Source organism: Nicotiana tabacum, chromosome 21 (genome assembly GCF_000715075.1).
Source record: "Nicotiana tabacum cultivar K326 chromosome 21, ASM71507v2, whole genome shotgun sequence".
Taxonomy (NCBI): domain Eukaryota; kingdom Viridiplantae; phylum Streptophyta; class Magnoliopsida; order Solanales; family Solanaceae; genus Nicotiana; species Nicotiana tabacum.
In genome coordinates this window covers 64992254-65012879 of record NC_134100.1, presented here as the reverse complement: position 1 = coordinate 65012879, position 20626 = coordinate 64992254, and the positions used below count along the sequence as shown (strand labels likewise).

Sequence of the window (20626 nt, the reverse complement as noted above, 5' to 3'; positions counted from 1 at the left end):
TTGTCATTCTCTCTACTCTACGAGCATGCATATGACTGGTTTATGCAAGGAGTGCACAATCCTTCATTCGTTGTATCAACAATGTGCACTTGCTTTGTACCCATCTCATCAATTTTCTTTGTCAGTATGCTCATCTGATTCATGAGAGTGGCTATGTTCTCTGCATGGGAATTGTTTGGGTCAAGAGCAACAGAATACACCATTGGTGTAAGTGTAGTAACTCTAGCCATCCAGCCTGAATTTTGAGCCATCTTGTCAAGAAGAATCTTGCACTCTGTGAATGTCTTGCTCAAAAATGCACCCCCAACTGAAGCATCTACATTGACCTTCAAACTATCTTCTAAACCCATGTAGAATCTCTGTCCCAGCATCTGATCTGGAATGCCATGGTGTGGACACTTCACTATCATACCCTTGAACCTCTCCCAGGTTTCTTGCAAGGATTCGGTTGGTTTCTGCCTGAACTGCAATATCTCATCAATCTGCCTTGCAGTCTTGTTGGGAGGATAAAACTTGTTTAAGAACTGTTTGACTAATTCTTCCCAAGTGGCAATGGAGTTTATTAGGAGTGAATTAAGCCAAGTTTGAGCCTCTCCAGTTATAGAGAATGGAAACAGTAATAGCTTGATGGCTTCAGGAGTCACATTCGGCTGTCTTTGGGTCACACATATTGATAGAAAATTCTTCAGATGTTGTTGTGGGTCTTCAATGTGTGACCCGGAGAACAGTCCATTATTTTGCAACAGATGCAGCATGTTGTTGGTGATCCAGAATGTCTCTGTTTGTATCTAAGGTACATCAATGGTAGTGGCTAAGTTATCAGCAGTTGGTTATGCCCAATCATATAGAGCAGCTTCTGGCACAAGAGGTGCCACCACTCCATTGTTTGGGTCAACCCGATTATTCCGATTGTTTTCGTTGACATCGTCCACGTTGTCCATTTCAATTTTGAGTGTGTATTTTTGTTGTAACTGTTTGTTCTTCTTGTTGGCTCGATTTAATGCCCTGAATGCTTTCTCGGGGTCTGAGAGTCCTTCAAAAAGTTCACCAGTCCTCGAAGAGCTTCTAGGCATACACCTGAGTCACAGGAGAAGTCAAACGCGAGAATTTCAATGGAAAAATGTTAAACACCGTAAGCAATTGATCTAAACTAAGAATCCTAACAATTATTTTAAGTTGTAATAAATAACACCGTTAGTTCCCCGGCAACGGCGCCAAAATTTGATCACGCCTAATTATGCCTTGTAAAAAGGACTACGCGGTCGCTGCAAATATAACCCGATTCAAGTCCGGAGTCGAATCCCACAGGGAACTAACCTATTTACTACAACCTTAAATAATGCTAATGATGAGCTCAGACAACTTTCGGATGCAAGAGTTTTATGAATAATCAGTGGAATTTATTTAGCCAAGAAAAAATGACAATAAAATTAGCAATAATCAAGCTAAAACTGAATTCAAGGGTAAAAGGATCTAGGGCTATTGATTTCCCCAATTGCTGAATTAATTCTCAACTCTTTAGCTATAATCTCATCGTAATACTCTATGAGGATTATGAGTTCCGGGCTACCGTAATTACCTTTCGATCAATTACGGTAATTTACTAGAAGCATTCTCTCGAACTATTCTAGTTAACAATTTATGCAACTCAGAATTATCCCACCAAAGTTTCGTTATTTCTAACCCCATTTTTAAATTCAAGTAATTAATCTCTTAACTTTTCCAAAAGTGGTGTTGTTCAACAACAATCTAACCAAGTGTTCTTTCTCAAGCAACACAAGGTGAATAGACACGATTAATTGAGGGCCTTTTCAATTAACCACAATACAATACGCAATTGAACAATCATAGAACAAACACAACTCAATTATAACAAAATAGAGTCAAGACTTCATCCAACAATTGGTTCCATTAACCCTATATAATATATTTAGCTACTCATACTAATGGAAAACAAATCACTAAAATAATTTGTAATCAACAAATAGAAGTATGAAGAAGAAGATGAAAACTCTTAGGAATTTATCCGTCTTCTCTCCCTCGTTCTTGCCTATAAAATCTTCTAAAAACAGCTATCTCCCACTTCTGGGCGAGTTTAGGGTTCATATAGGTTTAGGTTAGTTACCTAAGAAATTACATAATTAACCCTCCGTGTTTGGCTTTCATCCGCCCGTCCGCGACCACGGATTTAGACCGCGGATTTGGACTACCTCACTGCCTTGAGTTAGCGGACCAGTTCGCGGCCCACTCCGCGGCCGCGCACCTGGAGGGGTTGTTTCGCTTGCTTTTCTTGCTCCTTTTCTACCGGGTTAACCTTCGATTTCCCTTTCACATTCCATGTTGACTCCAAAACACTCGTTAGCTCCCTCCTAGCTCGGAGTAGCTCCTGCAAAGCATCACATTCTTAATTAGAGCATTTTGTTATCTTTTAGCATTCAAATATCAATAAAGTACGGCTAAATTAGAGTGTAAGTAGTGTCTAAGTTGCATAAATATAGCCTACTATCACATATTCACCGCCTTTCTAGTCAAGGCATCGGCCACCACATTGGCCTTCCTGGGATGATACAAAATGGTGATATCATAGTCTTTCAGCAGCTCCAACCATCTTCGTTGTCTCAAATTTAGATCCTTTTGTTTGAACAAGTGTTGGAAACTCCGATGATCTATAAATACCTCACAAGACACACCATAGAGATAGTGCCTCCAAATCTTCAATACATGAACGATGGCAGCCAGCTCCAAATCATGAACATGGTAGTTCTTCTCATGAGGCATCAATTGACGCAAAGCATAAGCAATCACTCTACCCTCCTGCATGAAGGCACACCCAATATCGATCCGGGAAGCATCATAATACACTATATAAGAGCCAGAAGCTAAAGGCAAAATTAAAACTGGAGCTGTGGTCAAGGCAGTCTTGAGCTTCTGAAAGCTCTCTTCACACTCATCCGACCATCTGAAAGTAGCACCCTTTTGGGTCAATTTGGTCAAAGGCGATGCGATATACGTGAAACCCTCCACGAAGCGACGATAATAACCGGCCAAACTGAGAAAGCTTTGAATCTCCACACCTGAGGACGGTCTAGGCCAACTCTGAAGCGCCTATATCTTCTTCGGGTCCACCTTAATACCCTCTCTGGACACCACATGCCCCAAGAACTCCACCGAACTAAGCCAAAACTCACACTTGGAAAACTTGGCATAAAGTTTGTCCTCGCTCAACCGCTGTAGTACAATCCTCAAATGTTAAGCATGGCTATGAGAGTACACAATGATATCATCAATAAATACTATTACAAATGAGTCGAGATAAGGCTGAAACACATTGTTCATCAAATGCATGAATGCAGCTGAGGCGTTGATCAGCCCAAAAACAACACAAGGAACTTATAATGACCATAACGGGTCCTGAATGTCGTCTTTAGAATATCCGAGTCCCGAATCATCAACTAGTGATACCCAGACCTCAAATCAATCTAAGAGAACATCCTCGCTCCCTGAAACTGGTCAAATAAATCATCAATACGCGGCAAAGGATACTTGTTCTTGATTGTAACTTTGTTCAACTGCCTATATTCGATACACATCCACATAGTACCATCCTTCTTCTTCACAAACAGAACCGGTGCACCCCAAGGAGATATACTAGGCCTAATAAACCCCTTATCAAGAAGTTCCTAAAGCTGCTCTTTCAATTCCTACAACTAAGCTGGTGTCATACGATACGGAGGAATAGAAATAGGCTGGGTGCCCAGCACCAAGTCAATACCAAAGTCAATATCCCTGTCGGGAGACATACCCGGTAGGTCTGCAGAAAACATATCCGGAAAGTCTTGTACCTCCAGAACAGAATCAATAGTAGGGGTATCTGCACCAATATTCCTCACAAAGGACAAATAAGATAAACATCCCTTTCCAACCATCCGTTGGGCCTTCAAATACGAAATCACCCTGCTGGAAACATAATCTAGAGAACCTCTCCACTCGATCCTTGGCAACCCTGGCATCACCAATGTCACGATCTTAGCGTGACAATCCAGAATAGCATGACATGGAGACAACCAAGCCATACCCAAGATCACGTCAAAATTAGCCATACTAAGCAATAAGAGATCAAATCTCGTCTCCAATCCCCCAATAGTCACTACACATGACCGATATACACAGTCCACAACAATAGAATCGCCCACTGGCGGAGATACATGAACAGATAAAACTAAGGACTCACGGGGCATATCCAGATAATGAGCAAATACGATGATACGTACGAATAAGTGGAACCAGGGTCAAATAATACGGAAGCATCCCTGTGGCATATTGAGACAATACCTATGATTACTGTGTTTGAAGAACCGACAACTGGCCTGGTAGGAACAGCATAGAACCAGGCCTGACTGCCACCTGATCGACCTCTCCCTCTTGGGCGACCCCTAGCTGCCTGAGCCCCACCCTGAGATGGCTGGGCGGGTGGTGAAGTAACTGGTGCTGAAGTCATGGCCTAACTCCTATACTATACTGTCCCTCCCTAAAGGCGGGGACAAAACCTCTTCACATGACCCAAATATCCACACTCAAAACATCCCCTCTCAAAAAATGGTGGCAAATACTGAGGCGAACCCCGAGAACCAGAAGAACCTGGCGCAGATGAACCCTGAACAGAAGGCGCACGAGATGAACTCTGAGCTGGGAGAGCACTGAGGGATGACTGACCCGGTCTAGCACTGTATGAACCATGGATGGATGATGCACCATGGTGAACTGAACGAGCCATCTGAGCGGGCCTATAAGGACGACCCCTGATGTGGTAAGGCTAGCTCCCAGAAGGTGCACCACCGAAACCGCCCGAACCATGAGGCCTCTTAGCCTTCCTCTCCTCACGCTCCTGACTGCAAACCATCTCTAAACGCCAAGCAATATCAACCATCTCATCAAATATAGCACCTGATACACTCTCTCGTGTCATAACAAAGCGGTACTAGTAGTAGAGGCCATGTATGAACCTCCTAATCCTCTCCCTCTATGTGGGAACCAACCAAACTGCATGATGAGCCAACTCTGAGAACCTCATCTCATACTGGGTCACAGACATGCCATCCTGACATAGCTGCTCAAACTATCTACGCAGCTCCTCCCTGCGAGTCTGTGGCACGAACTTCTCCAAGAATAGAACGGAGAACTCATTCCATCTAAGTGGTGCTGCACTGACTGGCATGCGCCTCTCATAGGCCTCCCACCATCTGAAGGCAGCCCCAGTAAACTGAAAAGTAGTGACTGAGACCCCACTGGTCTCCAGAATACCCGTCGTGCGAAGAATCCGCTAGCACCTGTCCAAGAAGTCCTGGGCATCCTCTGACTCAGCCCCACTAAATGATGGAGGTTGGAGTCTCCTGAACCTCTCTAGTCTCCTCAGCCATCGCGAGACCCACCTGTGCCTGAGAAGCTGCAATCGACTGGGCTGGTAGTACCCCTAGTATCTGAAGTCCCTGCATGTAAGGCCTGGTAAAAGTTTACCTAAAACTCGGGGTTTCGTGCTGCCGAAGTGGACTTATGTATTGATGATTGTAGAGATTCTTCGCAGCAAGCTTGTTCTCTGCAGTTTGGACTTTTTTGGTTGAACAGTGCATGGGGGAGTTGAACAAAAATTTTGAAAGTGCAGAGCATTTCTGTGGTCCATTCTGCGGTCGCAGAACTGATCTACGGACCGCAGATCTGCCGCAGACTGAAGTAGAAACTTGGGCAAAATTTTTGGACCATTATGCGGTCCATTATGCGGCCGCATAAACATTTCGTGGGCCGCACAACCCATCGCATATCCAACACAAAACTTTCTGGAGGGAAGTTCTGCGGCGCATTATGTGACCACAGAATAGGGCTGCGGACCGTAGACTGGTTGCAGAGTGAGGAGGGAGTGCCCAGTTCTGGAGGGCCATTATGCGGTCCATTTTACGGACCGCAGAAGCGTTATACGGTTGCATATGTGACCGCAAATCTACATCGGGGCTTCATTTGTTTTTAATTTTTGACCCGACCCTATTTGGATATATTGCAGTAAAGGGCCACTTTTGAAGAAAAAATCTGACATTTCTATAGAGAGGGATTACCATAGAGTGAGAGGGGAAGTTCCTAAGCTTATTGATCATTAACTCTTGCTCAAAGTTGAATAATTGACAAGAAAATTCATTAGGTCTTCCTAGAGGTAAGATTCTACTCCCTAGCCCTCAATTTCATGATTTTACTGAAAATAGGTAATGAGAAAAGCAATTCTTGGGTGTGGGAGTTGTTCATTATGCATGCATATACTATCAATGGTTGGGGGAAGAATGTTGAGCTAAATTGGGTATACTTTGGGTAGTGGTATGGAGGAATCCACCATAGGAGGACCTTGAAATTATAATACCCACCTAGTGTTTGATAAAATATTCAAATGAGCTGGAACAATAAGCTCTCTCGTAATTTGTGTTCATTTTTTTCTTTATTTATTAATAGATCGAAGAGGCTAAGAATTCTGGAACATTGTAGTAATTTAAAAAGTTCAAGGCAAGGTATGTTGTCTAAACTCATCTCTTAGAATTGAACCCCACAATATCCTTGTAAGTTCGGAGTTGTTCATTATGAATTGAATATTCCGAATAAGACTTGTATCGAAAGATATATGTTCAATATGTATTCCAATGTTCTTGTTATGTTATATTCTATTTGAATGTGTTCAAAGTATGGGTTGCATGTCTAAATGCTATAACTTCAAGTCGTGATTCAAGCGAAAGCTATTATGCCAAATTGTGTAAGAAATCTCAATATGCTTAAGACTCTTACTTGATCACATGTGTACTTAAGTCTTGAATAAAAATGCTTTGTTATTAATAATTTGTGATGATGTTTGAAAGTGAAAGAGGTGAGCAGAGCATGAAACATGAAATACGGCCAACGTGCCAAGAATGATATTATATTTGGGGCCACTAGTGCCAATGAAACTAAGGAACGTTTAAAAGACATTGAAATGAGTTGTGAATCCTTTTAATAACAAACACTTTGGGAGTATCGTTACTCACCGAGGAAGGGTAAGTTGAAATAGCCTAACTCCGAAACTACACATGCCGATATAGGAAAGGATAGTAATTATTCCCCTCATTTGGGGAGAGACTTATGTGATGGAATATTTCCCTTTATTGGGATGAGATGATTGCTATAAAAGAGTTATGTCAATCCACACGGTATTATGGTAAGATGGCCTAGCCGGTCGGGTTGTGATCGGACGCCATGCCGCACACATGGTGGTGATTGTGTTGAAAATTGCGATCGAGATAATGATTGGAACTGTGATAGTGATTGTGATTGTGGTTGATGTCTTCGGGTAAGACAGCCTAACCGATCAGGCCGAGATCGGACTCCGTGCTAAAATCACGATGGTATATCGGTGCTAAGATGCCCCAACCTAAAATAATGGAAATTTACTTGACACTTATCTTGCTCCCAATTTGATGTTTTAGTATTGTCTGAGGCTTCCATTGATTTATGATTGTCCTTCCTTGTGTTATAATTTGTTCTAACAAGAGGGCGTTTAGTCTTACATACTAGTACTATTTCATATGTACTAATGTCCCTTTTGCTGGGGGCGCTGCATCTTTAATGGATGCAAATGGTTACGCAGAAAGTGGCATTGATCATTAATAGCAGTACACCCTCTTCTTAGCAGATTTCATGAGCCTCACTTCATTCGGGGTCTTGTATCTTTTGTCCCACGTGTATTATGGTTTGAGGTATAGCCGAGGCCTTGTTGCCGGCGTTATCATAGTATTTTGTATTTGTATAGGCTCCTTAGACACAGTATGGGTTGTATATAGGTGTTGGGAAAGTCAAACTAGCCTTGTTGTATTTGAATCGCTTATTGCACTTTAACCATGATTGTGTATGTATTTTGAGACTACAAGATGAAGTGACTAATGGTAATGGAATTGGCATTGTTCATGGAATCCACTCAATGTTTAATTAATGATATAAATGTATCTTCTCTTTATTCATCGGCGATTGGGATAGAAGGTATTATAAAGGCTTGCTTTATCGGGGTATCTCGGTTGAGCGTCGGTCGTGCTCCCTAAGGTCGGGGCATGAAACTGCATCACTTGCTCTGGAGTACGGGCGGTGTAAGTCTGGGTACCTCCCCCGACCTGAGAAGTGGCTGGCGTGGTCTGGACAGAAACCGCCTGAGCAAGGCTGGTGCACACAGTCAAAATCTGAGTCAACGCCTCCTGAAGGCCTGGAATCACAATGGGCACAGTTGGTGCCTAAGTTGGCCCCACTAGCTCAACCATATCGGGTACCTGATCCTGAGCTGGAGCAGCTGGTGGATCTGTAGGTGCTGTACGAGCTACACCACGGCCCTTACCGCGACCTCGAACTCTCGTGGCCCTAGCTGGTGGTATTGGTGGTTGTCCGTCCTATCAGGTAGCACGTGTCCTCACCATCTGTGAGAGAATAGAATAACAAAAGTTTAGTTCCCGGAATCAACAAATCCACATGACAAGAATACAAGAATGTGAAGTTTTTCTAAGGGTTCGGGAGCCTCTCGAAGATAAGTACAGACATCTCCGTACCGATCCGCAAGACTCTACTAAACTTGCTCATGACTCATGAGACTTATGTAACCTAGGCTATGATACCAAATTGTCATGACACAAAATCCAACCTATCGTGATGACGCCTATCATAGTACTAGGCAAGCCGACTGCTCAGACATTTCCAACACTTTAATTTTTGAAATACGCTAAACCAGTCTAAATAAAGGAAAAATCTCATAAAAACGAGATAGAATATCAATACTCAATACATAAAGTATTCTAAAAACTGGGGTGTTATTGAGTACATGAGCATCTACATAATGACATAGTCTGGTACACTAACTAGAAAGTAAATCTGAACAAGTGAATAGAAAGATAAGGGAGGAGAGTCAAGGTCTGCGGACGCCAAGCAGCTACCTTGATGATCTCCAAAGGTCTGGACTCAGCAAATCAGCAACTGTCGTAACCGGAAGCACTTAGATCTGCACACGAGGTGCAGGGCGTAGCGTGAGTACAACCAACTTAATAAGTAACAAATCTAATCTTTGGACTGAAAGTAGTGACGAGTTCACATATTACGGCCCACTTTAAACATTTAACAGTACGGAAAGTTACAAAAAATATGACAGTGATACTCAAAAATTCATAATTTAACAAGTAGAGGTACAAGAATTTAGACATGCTTTCAGATTTGCAATAAAGCTTAACACAGAACAGGGCAGATCCATCCCAGAGCAGATCCATCCCAAATACAAGTAAAACAGGGCAGATATAGTCTAAATGCAAATAAACCAGGGCAGATCCAGCCCAAATGTAAATAACTGCTAGCAATTGCGCCTACTGTGGATGTGCAGACTCCGGAGGGGTCGGGGCCGATCCAGCCCAAGCGCTATAATAAGCCAAATCCTGGCACGAATCAATAAATCTCTACTGCAGCGTACAGCCCGATCCCAAAAACATCACTCACAATAGACCCTCAGTCTCACTCGGTGACTAATCTCTCCAGTCTCTCGGGCTCACCAGATTCATGTTATTCATCCCAAACAATAATGATATGATGTATCAAGTAAAGTACAACAGAGACCGAGACATAATATGCAAATAATAGTTGTGACCGAGTACAAATGGCAATTAGCGCAAATAATTCAATATGTAACACAACCTCTAAGGGCCCAACAGTACCAACATGTAGCCTAAGCAGGATTTCTAACATGATTGACAACTCAATAGCTGTAAAATATGGTAAACAAATACGGGTAAAAGCAATATTAATCAACTATTCAGTTTCATGGAATCGACCAAGTCACAATTCTTACGGTGCACGCCTACATGCCCGCCACCTAGAACATGCGTCACCTCAACACCAATCACATAACACAAAATTCGGGATTTCTTACCCTCAGAACCAAGTTTAGAAGTGTTACTTACCTCAAATTGTACGAAACTCTACTCCAACAAGCCCTTGCCTCGCAAAATGACCTCTAAATATCTCGAATCTAGCCACAAACAATCCGATACAATCAACACGAGCTAAAGGAATCAATTCCATAAGAAAATATTAAGTTCTTAACCAAAAGTCAAAATGTCAACTCAAAATCCGACCCCCAGACCCACGTCTCAAAATTCGATAAAAGTCACAAAATCCGAAAGCCCATCCAACCACGAGTCTAACCATACCAATTTTATCAAAATCCGACACCAATTCGATACCCAAATCCCCAATTTAAACTCCTCAAATCCCTAGTATCAACTCCTAAAATTACACCTCAAAACCACACAATCTAGGTGGGAAATTCAATGGGGAAACATAATTATTGAATAAAAATAACCACAAGTGACTTGCCTAAAGAGTCCCTTCGAAATTCCCCTCAAGAATCGCCTAATCGCGAGCTTGAAATGTCCAAAATGAAAGAAATTACGAAACCCTCGAACTTAATATTCTGCCAACACTTTCGCACTTGCGACTCATTTAGTCGCACATGCGGTCTCGCAGGTGTGAGAAATCCTTCGCTTCTCCGGTTTGGTCAAGGCTCCACTGCCTCCACTTTTGCGACCACACATGTGCTCCTTCCGCATCCGCGCTCCACAGTAATCTAATCAAATCTCATTTCTGCGCTACACTCGTCGCATCTGCATCTATGCAGGTGCAGCAATTCCCTCGCACATGCGAACACTGCACGCTTACTCCAGGCCGCATCTGCATTTTTCTCGTTCGCACTTGCGAGCTCGCACCTGCGATCAAAGCTCCGCAGGTGCGATTGCACTAGAAGACTCTGGCTACAGCACTCCTTTTAACTCCAAACTTGATCCGACAATCATCTGAACTTCACCCAAGGCCCCCGGGACCTCAACCAAATATACCAACAAGTCCTAAAATACGATATGAACTTAGTCGAGCCTTCAAATCACATCAAACAACGCTAAAACTACGGATCGCGCATCGATTCAAGCCTAATGAACTTATGAACTTCCAACTTCTACATTCAATGCCAAAACCTATCAAATCAAGTCCGATTGACCTCAAATTTTGCACAACACCACGGACCTACTCCAACTTCCGGAACCCTAATCTGAGCCCGGTAATCATAAAGTCCACTTTCGGTCAAACTTCTAAATTTCCAACTTTCGCCATTTCAAGCCTAATTCAACTACGGACCTCCAAATTACAATCCGTACATGCTCCTAAGTCCAAAATCACCTAATGGAGCTAACAGAATGATCGAAACTCCATTCCGGAGTCGTTTACTCATAAGTCAACATCCGATCAACCTTTTCAACTAAAGCTTCCAACCTTGAGACTAAGTGTCTCAATTCATTCCGAAACTTCTTTGGACCCGAACCAACTACCCCGGTAAGTCACATAACAATAATTAAGCAGGGAATGAGCATTAAATGGGAGAACAAGGCTACAACTCTAAATATGACCGGCCAGGTCGTTATAAATACTAATAAAAGGGAAAAGGTCAATCATTGTCATTTCACGAGACTTGACGAGAATGGTAAAGTTCTACATAATTGGTTGAAGCTGGAGCTTGAATTACCTAGCATGCCAAAAATATATTAAAAAGTGTTATAAACTAGGTTCGAACTTGGGTCCCTAGGATGAATGACATGACTTCTAACCACCAGCACCACAAGCTCCTTTATTAGACTAGGTGTCTCGACCTATATTTATCCAATTTTCTATACATATATAGAAATACAAATAAGTTTCAATCGAGGCGTCCGGGTGGCGTGCCACCCCCACCCTTGTATATAGATCCGCCCTTACTCACTCCCACTAAACTTATGGTATAGATAATAATTAACAAGATTTATCTCGAAACCAAATTAGACAATAACTTGATGATATTCATAATATTATTAATTAGATACTTTCTTAAGCCCGCAAATGAATTTCTTTAATGACATTAATTCTTAAGGTTGTAGAGTTTGTTCTTTGAAAACAACTTCTTTAATGGTAGGTTTAATGATATTATCTGGATTCGAATTTACTTCTTGAACAATGTAAGTATAGAAAGTTATTCTCGAGCATTGACAATAGCAATTAGAGGAATATAATTATGTTCCTCCTTAAAGACAAAGTCCTTAACTCTCTCTCTCTCTCTCTCTCTCTCTCTCTCTCTCTCTCTCTCTCTCTCTCTCTCTCTCTCTCCCCCCCCCAGATCTGCCCTCACCACCGCTGCCGCCAACATCCTCAAATAACCTCGCATTATTCGGGAAAAAAAAATAGCCTTAGTAGTTGGATAAAAAATTGAAAAATTAAGGGGATAAAAAATATTATTGGACAGAATTCTCTTATTTCTCCTTTGGAAATATGACCAAATCTCATGTTCTATAAAGAAGCTGACTACTGATGATTAATTTATGCTTATTAGCAGTTATGTTAACATGTAAGGATTCCGTAATGACCCAACTTATCGTTTTAAATAATTACTCTCCTTTATACTATTTGAAGTCTTGAATAACTTCATATGATGTATTATTATGTGTGTGAATCGCCGGTTTTGATTTTCAGGTGTTTCGAAATTAGTTCGGAAGAATGAATTTCATGTTGGAAGCTTAAATGAAAAGGGCTGACCGGAGTTTGATTTTTGTGCAAACAACTCCGAAATAGAGTTTTGATGGTTTCAATAGCTCTGTATGGTGATTTTGGACTTAGGAGTATGTCCGAAAAATTACTTGGAAGTCGGTAGTTAAATTAGGCTTGAAATGGCTAAAATAGAAATTTAAGTTTGGAAGTTTGACCGGAGAGTTGACCTTTTTGATATCGGGGTCGAAATCCGATTCTAGAAATTGTAATAGGTCCATTATGTCATTTATGACTTGTGTTCAAAATTTGAAGTCAAACGGACTTGATTTGATAGGTTTTGTCATCGCATGTAGAAGTTGGATATTTCTAGTCGGTTTCTATGTCGTTTCTTCAAGATTTAAGTGGTATCACATTGAGAAACTGAGCTCAAAATTCAGTTTTGATTGAATAATTATATCCTTATTGAAACTATGGAGCCAACACAAAAAGAATCGTCGAATTCGGACATCGTATGAGAGAGTTATGCCTATTTCCGTGTCGGGAATAATTTTCCGTCGCCGTCAGTGCCCAGGGTAGCGTGGGGCGCTAGCCCTGGTGCTGGGATGTTTAAAGGTACTGGAAATAGCGCCACAGGAAGTGCCCCACACTACCTGTGGCGCCCGAAACAACTGAGGCCCTATAAACGGGGGTTTTCTATCATTTTTGACAAAAATAGAGTTGGGGAGCTCGGTTTGGGCGATATTTGGGCGATTTTCACAGGTAAACACTGGGGTAAGAGTTTCTTATCCTATATTGATTATATTTCATGATTCCATACTCATTTACATCATGAATCCGTGAGTTTATGGAAGAAAAATCAGATTTTTGTAAAATCTTCCAAAAATGTAAAATGAAGATTTGAAGGTCAATCCGATGTCGGAATTTGATAATTTTTGTATGGTTGGACTCGTATCGGAATGGGTTGTCGGATTTTGTAACTTTTGTCAGGTTCCAAGACGTGGGCTCCAGTGTTGATTTTTTGAGTTAAGTTCGAATTTATTTGTGAAATTTAGCATTTTCATATGGAATTGATTCCTACACCTCGTGTTGATTGTATCGAATTATTTTGACTAAGATTCGAGGCGTTTGGAGGCCGAATCGCGAGGAAAAGCTTATTGGAATAAAGAATTGCTCGGATTGAGGTAAGTAACACTTCTAAACTTGGTTCTGAGGGTATGAATCCCCGAATTTGGTATGATATAAATTGTTGGAGGTGACACTTACGATAGGTGACAAGCATGTGGACGTGCACCATATAAATTGTGTCTTGAATCAATCCTGTGCAGTTGTAAGATTTAATGAAACATGTTATTATCTGAACATTCTCTATGTGTTAGAGAAATAGAGTTGAGGCTCCTGTTAAAGATCATGTTTAGACTATGTGCCAATATTTTGGGACCCATGGGGTCGTGTTGCTGTGGATTATTTGTTCAAAAATATACATTTCACACTCAGTAATAATTGTCCATTGTGAGGATATTTATGGGATTGAGTTGTGCAATGTAGCAGGCCATCTTGGCTTTATATATGTTATTATTGTTCTGGATCGGGGTTTCCCGCCTGCAGCAGGCCAGAATGGCTTTATACATTATTATTTTTCTGGATCGGGGCTGCCCGCCTGCAGCAGACCTTATTGGCTTTACTATTTTATGGATCGGGGTTGCCCGCCTGAAGCAGGCCTTATTGGCTTTACTATTTTATGGATCGGGGCTGCCCGCCTGCAGCAGGCCTTATTGGCTTTATTATTAAATGGATCAGGGATGCCCGCCTACAGTAGGCCTCATTGGCTTTATTATTATACGGATCGGGACTGTCCGCCTGCAGTAGGCTATATTGGCTTTATATTACGCTTGGGCTGAAGGAGCCCCTCCGAGAGTCTGCACACACCCCCAGTGAGCGCGGCCGACTTATAGCGCTTGGGCTGAAGGAGCCCCTCCGGAGTCTGTACATCCCCAGTGAGCGTAGATGATTATATATATTCGGGATGGACTTCCCAGGGCATGGACTTGCCTTACTTACGATGATTATATATATATTCCGGATGGATTTTTCAGGGCATGGACTTGCCTTACTTATTTGTATTGTAATGAGTTTACCGGGACATGGATCTTGTCCGTATCAGTTATATTTGGGGATAAAATTATCCCAGGGCTAGATTGGCCTTATACGGATGTGTATATATATATACGGGTTGGAACACCCCTGGGCTGGATTGACCATAAACAGTACCGAGTGACCGAATAATTGGTGATCAGTATTTACTTGAGGTCTTTCTAGTGAGATGTCATATTCCTCATATCATACAGTATTGATCTATTTCACTTGTACTGAGTTTAACTGTTGAACTTGAAAGCATGCCTATATTGTTGTATCATTATTTATACTGGAATGTACCTGTAGAGCTCGCCATTACTTTTAGCCCAGAGGTTAGTCTTGTTACTTATTGAATTGATTGTACTCATACTACACTCTGCACCTTGTGTGCAGATCTAGGTGCTCCCAGATATGACGGCTGTTAGAATTCAGAGTTCTTTCCGTTGGAGACTATCAAGGTAGCTACTTGAAGACCGCAGACTTGATTCCTCTCCTGTTTAATTATTGTACTGTTCTATATTTTCATACAGTGATTTTTATCCGTCAGATTTTGTATTCATATTAGATGCCCATGTACTCAGTGACACCGGATTTTGGGAGTGTTATATTTGAAATTGTGAGTTTCTTCCGCTGAATTTAATTATTTTGTTCTCAAACATAAAAGATATGGGAGTTTATTGAGATTGTCGGCTTGCCTAGTATTGAGATAGGCGCCATCACAACAAGTGAGATTTTGGGTCGTGACAGATTCATTGGGCGAAGCAATCATTTCAAGTAAATATACCTGATAAATAACCAGAACCAACCAATTTTGAACTACAAAAAAACTAACTTTTTCATTCCAAATGAACAAAAATAACCAAACTTGCCAAATATAGAAACAGAAATCAGACTCCATCTGAAAGGCGGTGCAATATAAGTCTCATTCAAATTCAAATAAATTCAGTTATTAACAGCAATCTAAAAGTTTCAATTGCTTCGACTTTCACCGACTTGCTGTAACCATCGTAGATGTATCTTTTACCCAGAGGCGGCTTAGTGACATATAGGCCTAAAGCCAAAAGTAAAAATGAGGCCTTAATTTTTTTATAGAATTTAAATATATTTTATTTGATGTTATAGCTTTTTAAAATGTGAAGTAGTTCAATATTATTTAAAATTAATTTTTTAATTGACAATATGTAAACCAATTTATTTAATCTTTCTAGAGACATAAGTAATTGATAGTAGGTAAGATTTTATTGATTAAAGTTTCGAAAACATTTTTCCAACTAAGACAACGAATAAAATAATAGTTTAATTTATTCTATAAGCAATCTAATCACGTTAAAACTTTAACACTTCTGAACACATGTGTCCGTAAGTCTACCTGCGTGAAATACACTCTCTACTGACATGTTAAGTCAACGAATGAAATAATGATACGTGTACAAAATAAGAAAATTGTCACCTTTTTTATTTGATGTAATATTATGTTTCAAATAATATTCAAGTTTAAGACAATGAATCTAATTGTTAATGATCTAATTAACTTACAATGACAATAAATGGATTGAAGCAAAAATGATACATAGCTATTGATTTAAATTTGAACGAATTAGACAAAATAAGAAGAAAGTAATAAATTGGCTGTAAATCTTTCTTTCTAAATAAAAAATTGGCCGCAACTTTCAACTCTAATTATTTCAGTCAATAATTTAAAATTCTATAACTTTTAATTGCATGTATTTCAATCATAAATTGACAGAAAATAATAGAAAAGATTTAATTTTTCAATAATAATGAATAGTAATTTTTAAAATTTATATATAATATGGCTAGTTTTTGAGTTCTTACTATTTTGGGGGTCTAAGGTCATTGTCTTACTTGCCTAAGGGTAAAGCGGGTCCTACTTTAACCATCATTAGGCTTTCAACAATTTAGGCAATCCGGCATAGACACATGATATGAGTTGTGCACCGAAATCTATCCACTATTTGTGTCTTGGTACCGAAGTCAAATTAACTTTAGAACAAATAAAATTAAGAGATGTATCGTTTTTGCACGCCATTCGTGATAGTTGGTACAATCCTTCTTCTTGTGACCTGCAACTTTGCAAAAGAAACAACCATTTGTAGTTGGTTCCTAATGTTGTTTCTTTTGTGTTGCTATATCCGCAACTTCTTTATTCTTTCTCTTCTTGTCCTTCTTTTGTCCTTAGGGACAACGATTAAGTGAGCACTTTCTGTCTTTTCATGCTTCAGTCTATCCTCTTCCTGAACACAGTGTGAGATGAGATTATTTAGAGACCAAGTCTCTTTCTCACCTTAAATTGGCTAAACTGTTGGTGGAAGGGATATCAAAACCAAATGTACTAGCAACTCCCGAGAGAGGTCCAACTTAAGTTCTTTCAACTTAGAAGCAAGATGAGACATTTGCATGATGTACTCCCTGATGTTACTTTTGCCTTGATAGCTCATTGAAATTAGACTTGCCAAAAGTGTACCAATCTTAGCCTTTTCACTCGCAACAAATACTTTTTGAATTTCATCCATAAATTCCTTAGCGGTCTTAATCTTATCGGACATAGTGTCCCTGAATGTTTCTGAAATGGCTTTTTTCGTGATCATCATACAAATGCGATATGATCTCTCCTACCTTTTATCTCCCACTTTTTATCAAAGGTAATCATATCTGTAAGAGCTGATGGAGAATCAACCCTTTACACAAGGTCGAGATCCATGACTCCGAAAATTATGTTGAGGTTCTCTTGCCATGACTTAAAGTTAGTGCCATTTAACATATAAATTGAATTAATGTTAACAGTAATATTTGCAGGAGTAATTTCAGTTGAATCAGAGAATAATAAATAACAAAATAAGCTCACATATACTTGAAACCAAAATAAAAATTAAATTTGAATGAAGGTAAATCCCATCTTAAAGATACCGAATATTCAATTAATATTTTATATTTGAACAAAATATTAACTTGTAAGTGATATCTTTGTGTAGTAATCAACTACTGATAGTAATAAAGAACATATCGAATAATAACTCTTTCTTTCGGCCGATTTATTTTTCACAATAAAACCAAATAATCACCACATATTTACTACTACAAGAATGCACATGTAATTTTATTAAATATTGACCTTCCTTTGGGCCGATCAATATTTACGTAAGTTATACGTACACGACCCTTCATATTTGAAGACAAATAGACCTCCACAAAAGAGGTCATTTTGGCAACATCAAGCTTCAAGTCTATCCATCTAAAGTATATACAACCATACCAATATTCAAATTTAGATTTCTCGAAAAGAAAAATATAAATTACCAAGGCACCATACAATTGTGGGCCTGACATTAAATTACTTAAAAACTGTATGCCAAATATTTGACCAAAACAAACTGCCAGTATTTTCTTAATAACACCCATAAAAATAAAATTACAAGAAAAATGACTTTAGGATCCTTTCTGGCGCAGAAACTAATGGGAGTAAACCTCCATTTCCAAGATCATATGCACCAGTAAAACATTTTTCTTATTTTTTATTTTTTTATTTTTAAATCAATTCAATAAAAAGAATATAAAATCTAATGATCCAAAACTGTTCTGGCAGTATACTTCAGAGGAGAACTAACCCAAAATTTTCAAAATCTAACTCCGCTCAACTGGCAGCCCGAACCTGCTTTTTTTATTAAAATTAAAAAAAATACATACATAGCCAAACCAAAGAATAATCCAACAACCTTCTCTGACAGCAAAAACTCTTAACAAACCAAAAGCCCTTTCCAAGCTGGTGGGTTAGAATCCACTGTCGCCACACTAATTTTGGATATACATGAATTGATTCATTAAAAATTTGATGGCTAAAATAAAAAATAAAAAATAAAAATTTAATGTCATTAGCAGCAGCACGTAAAGGAGGTCAAACCTCCAATATCCTAAGTCCAAATGGCACATTCACGTCGAAACATTGATCTCTAAAGGTTATCTTTATAGCAAATTATTATAACAAACTATATAGATGGCGGCAGGTTAGGTTCTATCACTCTTTCGCTAAATTTGCAATGTTTCAAAGTACAACAAGACACGTTTTACCCTTATTTTGTTTCTCGTTAAAACGTATAACGTTACTTTATCTAAAGTAGGTTATCACTATTTGCTTATTTGCGATCACATAAACTGAAATAACCTATATAATCCCAAAGCAACACAAATAGTCGAAAATATTTCTCCAAAAAGGAGACAGTGCCTAAAGTATTTTCTAAAAATTTCGTAACTGATTCTTGATGATTAAAAAGAGATAGACTCTGATACCAATTGTTACGATCAAATACTTTAAGATAAAATCTATCATCTTTTACCCAAGATCTATTGTCACATCTCCTTTTTCCCGCAGGGATAAGGGAGTTTATCTAATTAAAGTGACATTAATAGATATGAGATTATTTATTTAATTAGAGTCGTCACTTGGAATATTTGTTATGGTGTCCCAAGTCACCGGTTTATTTTAAAATCCTAAATCGAGGAAATTTGACTCTGTTTTAAAGTTCGTGAAATCAGAAGACTGGGTAAGGAATTCTATTAATTCGGGAGAAGGTATGAGGCACTCCCGAGTTCCGTGGTTTTAGCACGATCGCTCAACTATTAATAATTGGTCTAATTATCTGATTTTTTACATGTTTAAACCTATTGTGCATTTTTACTTTCTTACTGTCTTTAATTGAATTTTAATTGCTTCTAGGATTTATGAGGTTTGTTTGAACAAGTCGCGCACTCGTTTGTTTTTTGTACATATTGCGAATCGTGTCACGTGAAACGCACCCGCGATCTGCAACATGTGTATTTTAATTATTATTTTAAGTGATGGTCGAGTCACGTGAAACGCACACTCGACTTGGGAATTACGTATCATGACTATGCAGCGGGAACCGTACCCATAGTCACGATGATTTATTATTAATCGCGCCTAAAGCAACTAGCGCATTTGAATTATTTTCCTAATCTTTGAGATTATTGTGAGGCCAAGAATTATGAACATTGATTTGTGAGAGAAGGGATAAGAGTCTATTCCATTATTATGGATTTATTAAGGAAAAACAAATATTGGACTAGCTAACATGACATAATACCTAAACTCAAATCCATGTAGCCGGATAAATCACCCAACTGCCCTGGTATACTTATGTTCATCTAACTTAATGTCCAATAGGAAAACCAACTAGATGAAGAACAAACTTAAATAAATGAGACTGGAATATCAACTAATTCTCTAAACAAAGCAAATAGCCAAGATATTCAAAATTTCACATCAATACATTCAACAAGGAAGTAGCAACTCAAAAAAAAATTTCATACAAATTCGGCTCAAATACATGTGCCCCTTTTTACTATTTCGATGAGATTAATCCAATTCCAAAATTCAAATGCCAATCGACTTAACAAACCAGAACTTTGTCCATTTAATTTATGACCAAAATTACTTAGTGGAATTACATGTCCTAAACCTCCTTTCAATTGAGTCCAAATCCTTCTTAGTACATATAAATCCCACAGCCTCCCAATCTCAACAAGTTTCAACAAAATTGTTTTTGCATCCCATGAAACAAATATTTTTCACATAAGTTTAATTAATTAGATCTACTGATTCAAGGCATGAAGCTTATAAAAAGACAAGAAAACAAACAAAAATCACATCTAAGAATAGAATATTCACATGACTAATAGACAAAGAAACAAAGACAAGTACGTAGCATTATAGAAATTGGTCCTAGAAGTCAAAATAGACCTTGTATTGATTGAATCCAAGCTTTAAAATTTCTGCTACTCAACACCAAGCCAAGACAACGACCACGACCGAAAACCTCCAACGGCACAACCTCGTCAGAAGCACGAAATTGACTGAAAAATGGAG

At 39.2% G+C, this 20626-nt stretch overlaps 1 non-coding gene across 1 annotated transcript; it reads left to right on the top strand.

Annotated features, from left to right (window-relative positions):
- The first annotated feature begins 381 nt into the window (after positions 1 to 381).
- LOC142175567 (small nucleolar RNA R71) lies at positions 382 to 488 on the top strand. The gene has a single exon (XR_012704677.1). It is a non-coding gene; the product is annotated as a small nucleolar RNA R71 (small nucleolar RNA).
- The last annotated feature ends 20138 nt before the right edge of the window (positions 489 to 20626 follow it).